At 45.6% G+C, this 5981-nt stretch overlaps 1 long non-coding RNA gene across 1 annotated transcript; it reads left to right on the forward strand.

Moving 5' to 3' along the window:
* The first annotated feature begins 2850 nt into the window (after window positions 1-2850).
* On the forward strand, window positions 2851-4945 carry LOC143685808 (uncharacterized). The gene is made up of 3 exons (XR_013176749.1): window positions 2851-3268; window positions 4307-4388; window positions 4831-4945. It is a non-coding gene; the product is annotated as an uncharacterized LOC143685808 (long non-coding RNA).
* The last annotated feature ends 1036 nt before the right edge of the window (window positions 4946-5981 follow it).

Below are 5981 nucleotides of genomic sequence, written 5' to 3' on the forward strand. Positions count from 1 at the left end.
CCAAGCTCAGGAAGCCCAGGTCGGGGATCCCTGCTGCAGGGGTAAAGAATAAATGAAACAGAAACAAGGAAACAGAGCAAGGAAAACAATAGTGTAAACGTGTAAATGCAAAGTTGTTAACCTCGCATAAGTAGCTCCCAATCCTTTGTCAGCTGCTGGTCTAACTTGGATAACAGTTAGGTTTCTCAACCCTAAAGGGAGTTACAATGAAAGCATGCAACCCCTCTGGTGAACAGAGAAGACACTCAGTAAATATTTGTCAATTAAATGAAGTGTGACCACATTTTTTAAAGATCATTCATCTTTATGTGCACAGTCCCAGGCAAAGCTTCTGGCACACGGTTGCCCAAGGCACCCCCAAGCCCAAAATTAATGAAAGAAATCAGTGCAGCCATCTCTCCCCCCAGGCTGGTGGGACTTTCAGTGGTGAGGGCGGCAGGGGGGCTGGGGCAGGAGGTCGCTGGTTCCCTCCCCTGGGATGCTAATCCATTGGTCCGGCTTCCTCAGGAGAAGCTGCTCCCTCTTGCAACGCGTGTTGGGCCAAGTTGTGGTTACTCCTCAGTCGGGAAGCAGTGCCACAGCCGTTAAATGTCACAATTCCTGCACCAAATATGGTGAGGGGTGACTTCCCAGGCCAGTGAACAGTATGGTTAGGCAGAGAGGAAAGGGGAAAACATTCTGGATGGGGAAACCAGTTAAGCAAAGGCAGGGAGGCAGAAATTAACCTCCAGTGATTGGCCAACTACGCAGAAATTAGTCAAGCCACAGTAGAGAGGGTTTAGATAACGTGTCCACTGCTCTACTCTCATTACCCTGCAACCTCACCTCCACACAGTCCCTGCACTCCATCTGCCACACTAGCCCTTAACTGGATGATATCTTGGACCTTTTAAGGAAAAAAAAAAAAGCTTCCTGCACATATGTCACCCACTCAAATGATAAACTACTTAAAAGTTGGGAACTGTTCACACATTTTTTTCTGTCCACTACAAAACTTATTTCCTTGAGGACAAAAACACCTTGAACTCTCCAGGACGTGCTGACAGTTTCAGTGTAGGGGTGCAGCCTGCGCCAAGGAGGAGTGATGGAGGAGAATTGGAGGCAGCAGGGCACAAGGATGGAAGGAAGATGAGGATGGCAGTTGAAGCACCTTTCTCCTCACCTAGGTATGGGCCATGGGCCAGGGGCGTTGAAACCACCTGGGAGTTTATTAGAGACCCACACACCTCTCAGCCCCCCACCCCACCCTGAGCCGATGAATCAGAACCTGGATTTTCACCAGGTGGCCAGGAGATTCCCAGGCACATGCAAGTCTGAGAAGCCCAGGGTTATTGGATGAAACTCACCGCTTATTCAGTCGGTAGCATAAGCGATTCATTTTATTATTCCAACATCAGGGGAACCTGTCCAAAAGTGGTGCCAAGTGAATTGTAGCTTTTTATTAGCAACTACAGCATCACCCTGCAGGCAGGCTGTAAGTGGACACGGCCTGAAGGGTCATTTTATTTCCTTTCTTCATTCCTTTCTCCAGATTTCAAAAAGAGAATGCACAGTCCAGGACAACATCTTGAGTTCAGTGGTTGCTTCGCTCAGAGCAGGGTTTCTCAATCAAAGCAATATTGGCATTTAGGACCAGAAAATTATTTGTTCTTGGTGGGGGGGGAGGCTGTCCTGTGCAGAATAGGATGTTTAACAGCAACCCCAGCCTCTATCCCCTAGATGCCAGCAGCACCCCCTTTCTGCTCTGATGACCAAAAATGTCTCCAGATATTGACAAACGTCCCCTGCTTGAGGGCTTAGGCAAAAAGAAGAGATATCTTAGGGAAATAAGCGAACAAAGGTATTAGGGAACTTCCATCTGCCAGGGAGTTTGTTAACATCTTGAGAACTGGGCAGAGGTGATCCCTGCCGGCTCCTGGAGAGAACCAGCTGGACGGCCTAAGGGCCCACCCCCCTCCCACCTCATCTCCGAGGCCGAGCTTTCTGCCCATGACACTAATGAAGACAAACAGCCCTAGCCACCATGAGCTCATGCACCAGCCCCTCCACTTATAGCTGTTCTTTATTGTCTAACCCACAGGGCACAGAGAAGGCCTTTTGCCTTTTTGTTGGAGTATCGGGCGGAAGCTGATACTGGAGGCTTTCTAACAGCACTGTTTAAAAATAAAAACAAAACCTGGAAAGTTCATGGGAGAATCACCAGGGTAAACCATCTGGCTCACTCTTCAGTCCTCAATACAGGAGACCAAAAGAAGACTGGAGGCCCTTGCGGGGCCCTGCAGGAGGCAGGTGCTGTGGGTTGGCTGAGCGTTATTCTGAGAAGGTTGGGGGTCTGGGAGAAAATCTCCCGGCTCTGCCTCCAGGCTGGCCTGGGTCTAGCAGCTCACTCAAGGCAAGTAGAGAAGGTGAACTATGGTATTCTGTTGGTTCTTAGATGCATTCTCCACTCCACACACACCCCCAATCCAGCATCTCAGAAACCTGGATCCAGCTCACAGTTTGTGTGTGATAAACTCGCTGTCAGCCTGGCAGGAGTGGGGCGGTCCTGAGAGCCTGATCACGCTCTGACATCAAAAGCACCAGCAGAAAACTCCCAGTATGGTCTCCGAGGTTTGGAAGCAGATCCAAGAGAAGCAGAGGGACTCTCTTTTAACCCCTAGGAGTTAGATGCTTATGGAGAACAGGTGAGGAGGTGTGCCAGTTTGAAACTGTTATGTTCGCCCAGAAAACCATGTCCTTTTAATCCTAATCCACTCTTGTGGGGAAAGACCTATTGTTTAGGGTGGAACCTTTTGATTAGGTTGTTTCCATGGAGATGTGACACACCAAACTGTGGGTATGACCTTTTGATTAGATGGAAATGTGACTCTGCCCATTCAAGGTGGGGCTGATTAGTTTACTGGAGTCCTTAGAAGAGCCAACATAGACACAGGTATTTAGAGTGATTTGGAGTAGTGACAGAGATGCTTGGAAATTCAATACAGAGGAAACCTGGATGCAGATGTTGGGAAATGCAGAAACCCCAGGACACCCCAGAAGCTGAACAAGCTGACAAAAGCCAGCGAAGAACCAGAGCCCAGCAAACGTCACCATGTGTCTTTCCGTGAGATGCTAAGCAAGCCAGAACCTGGAGAGAGCCAGGGGAAGTCAAGAGAAGAAATCCAGAGTTGCTCCAGGGAAGTTAAAAAGGACCAGCAGATATCAGACACGGCCCTTCCCATGTGACACAGGAAACCCAGACGCCATTCAGCCTCTCTTCAGAGTCAAGGTATTTTTCTCTGGATGCTTTAGTCTGAACATTTTTATGGCCTTAGAACTGTAAACTTGTAACTTAATAAATCCCCTTTATAAAAGCAGATCCATTTCTGATATATTGCATTCCAGCAGGGTTAGCAAACTAAAATAGTAACCTTGTGAAGGCGGCCGAGTGGGTCAGCCCAAGGTCAATGCTATTCAAAGTGTGGTGCCCAGGATAGCAGCATGGGCACCACCTGTAAGCTTGCAAGAAATGCACATTCCCAAGCCCACCTAGCATGTACTTAATCAGAATCTCAGGGGTAGGACCCAGGAATCTGTGTCTCAATAAGCCTTTCAGGATATTCTGATGCTTACTCAAACTGAGAAGTACTGCTCAATATAACTGACTCAAATCTGCAACGGTGGCTTAAATCAAGAGATTAACACAAAGCCATCCTTCTTTTATGGATTCTTGGACTCTTTGAAGAAATGCTGCATTACCAATATCTAGATGGTACAGGGGTCCATATTATATTAAAAATATGTACTAGAGAAGCATCAAGCTAAAATATAAAGAAGTTTTAGGAAGTGATTCCTCTCCCAATTAATTTTAATCATATTTCAATGTATATGTTATGCATAATATATGTATACATATGTATGCATATATATTTTCCTTTATATATGTTTGTAATATGTAATTAAAAGAGATCTGAAAGAGTTCCCTTAAAATGTAAAAAATAAAATTTCTAAATATAAGAAAGCACTGTCATTTTGGAGAATACTTTTTTTTTCTTCCTCCTCAATAGTTTACAAAATAGCATTCCCTTTGACTGACGGAGTCTTGGATTCAATAAAATGGGGTATTCTGCTATCTAACTTTTTTCGGGCTAACCTAATTCTCTTATATTCAATTTAAACGTTTTTCTTCAGCAAAGTGAGAGCCTCTTCTACGCACTTTTTTTCGTGTTCAAGGATGATTAATGGGTCTTTGTTCAGCTGTATTTTTCTCCATTAGACTCTTCTGGTGACCCCTATGCCACTTCCACTTCCATGTCCTCTCTCTCAGCCTCATCGTGGCTTCCCTTTGAACTCTCAACCATCAGTCTGTGATCCCATCCAACTACAGGATGCCTAAAATAAAGTGCCAGGTAAGCTGCCCGGCTATGTGTAAGTTGGCCCTCTGGACCACAGGTGTGTGCTGGAAGAGGTGGGCTGCAACCCCACAAAAATGAGCTCAGGCAGGCACCTGTGGGCCCCTGAGACTGAGAAGCAAAGCCCTCTGTAGGTCTCAAGTATGGAATGAAAGCAGAGAGGGTGGTAAAAGCACATGAGCTTGGCAGGCAGCCCTGGATGACACTGAGGATCCCAGAGGTCAGCCCTTCAACCTTTCAGTTCGATTTCCCTCTTATTTCAGGTGCTGGTTTACCCCCTTAGGGCTTGGGTGTCCTCTTGAGTTCCCATTGTGATCCTACAGGAATTGACAGTGAGGCCAAAATAATTGCTTTACAGTCAGAAAAAGGAGTAGCATCCTGGAGGGAAGCTGGGCATTGTCCTGCAGGCTGGCATCAGATCCGTCTGTGCACATTTCAGAGGTGACAGCAGGGAACAGCCCACTGGCCTGGCCTCATGAAACGAACCTGACCAGGAGCAAGAGACCACCCCTTCCTCTGCGGACAATGCGGAGGCTAGGAAACTTACTGTAAGAATGGACGTTGGGGACTTGGGGGCTTGAATGGGAGGGTGGCTTGGCGTAGAGCACTGCGTGTGGTTGACTTCAATTACTTAGATGTGATCATTAACTAATAACAATTAAAATGTGTGAAATGCATACAATGGACTATTATCCAACCATAAAAAGAAATAAATTCTGATACATGCCATAGCATGGATGCACCTTGAAGACATTGTAATGAAATAAGACAGACACAAGAGGACAAATATTGTGATTCCACTTACATGAGATATCTAGAATAAGCGAATTCACAGAAACTTTCTAATAGATTTCAGGTTATGAGGGCCTGGGGGCTCGGGGAGGAGTTATTGCCTAATGGTATAGAGTTTGTTTGGGTGGTAAGAAAGTTTGGGATGGATGGCGGGGAGGGTAGCACAACACTGTGAATGTAATTAATATCCCCAAACTGTATGCATGAAAGTGGTTAAAATGGGAAATTTTGTGTTGTATACATGTTACCATTATTTAAGTCATTAAATGAAAGGGGCATGATACAGATGTGGGCCTTGGGATCAGCATATGAAAACCTAAATAACTTGCTAATATTTAATTGATCGGTTTTCAATTGCAGGGGGTGGGGGTTATTGTTGCGGTTGTGTTTATTTGACTTGACTGTCTTCCCTATAAGAATATAAGCTCCAGAGGACAAAGACAATTACCAGTATTATTTAGCCTTGTATCACGAGCAGCTAAAGCGGTGAAGTTACATAGTACCTGCTCAATAAATAAATTTGTTGAATTCACCAATGAATTGGTTCAAAGGCCTTCTTCTATCTCAGACCTGAGGCTCCCAACTGAGCGCAGGGTGGGGAGGGGTTGAAGCAGGAATGGGAGATGGATCAAAATCATTTCAGAATTGTTTCTGACCCTTTACCACGAGCAAGATACCATCCTAAACACTTAACCTGTTGCAACGCCTGTCATCTTCACAAGAAACTTAGGAAACTAGTGACTGATACTGTTCTAGTTTGCTAACTGCCGGAATGCAACACAGAGACGGATTGACTTT

The sequence above is a fragment of the Tamandua tetradactyla genome, chromosome 6 (genome assembly GCF_023851605.1).
Source record: "Tamandua tetradactyla isolate mTamTet1 chromosome 6, mTamTet1.pri, whole genome shotgun sequence".
Classification (NCBI taxonomy): domain Eukaryota; kingdom Metazoa; phylum Chordata; class Mammalia; order Pilosa; family Myrmecophagidae; genus Tamandua; species Tamandua tetradactyla.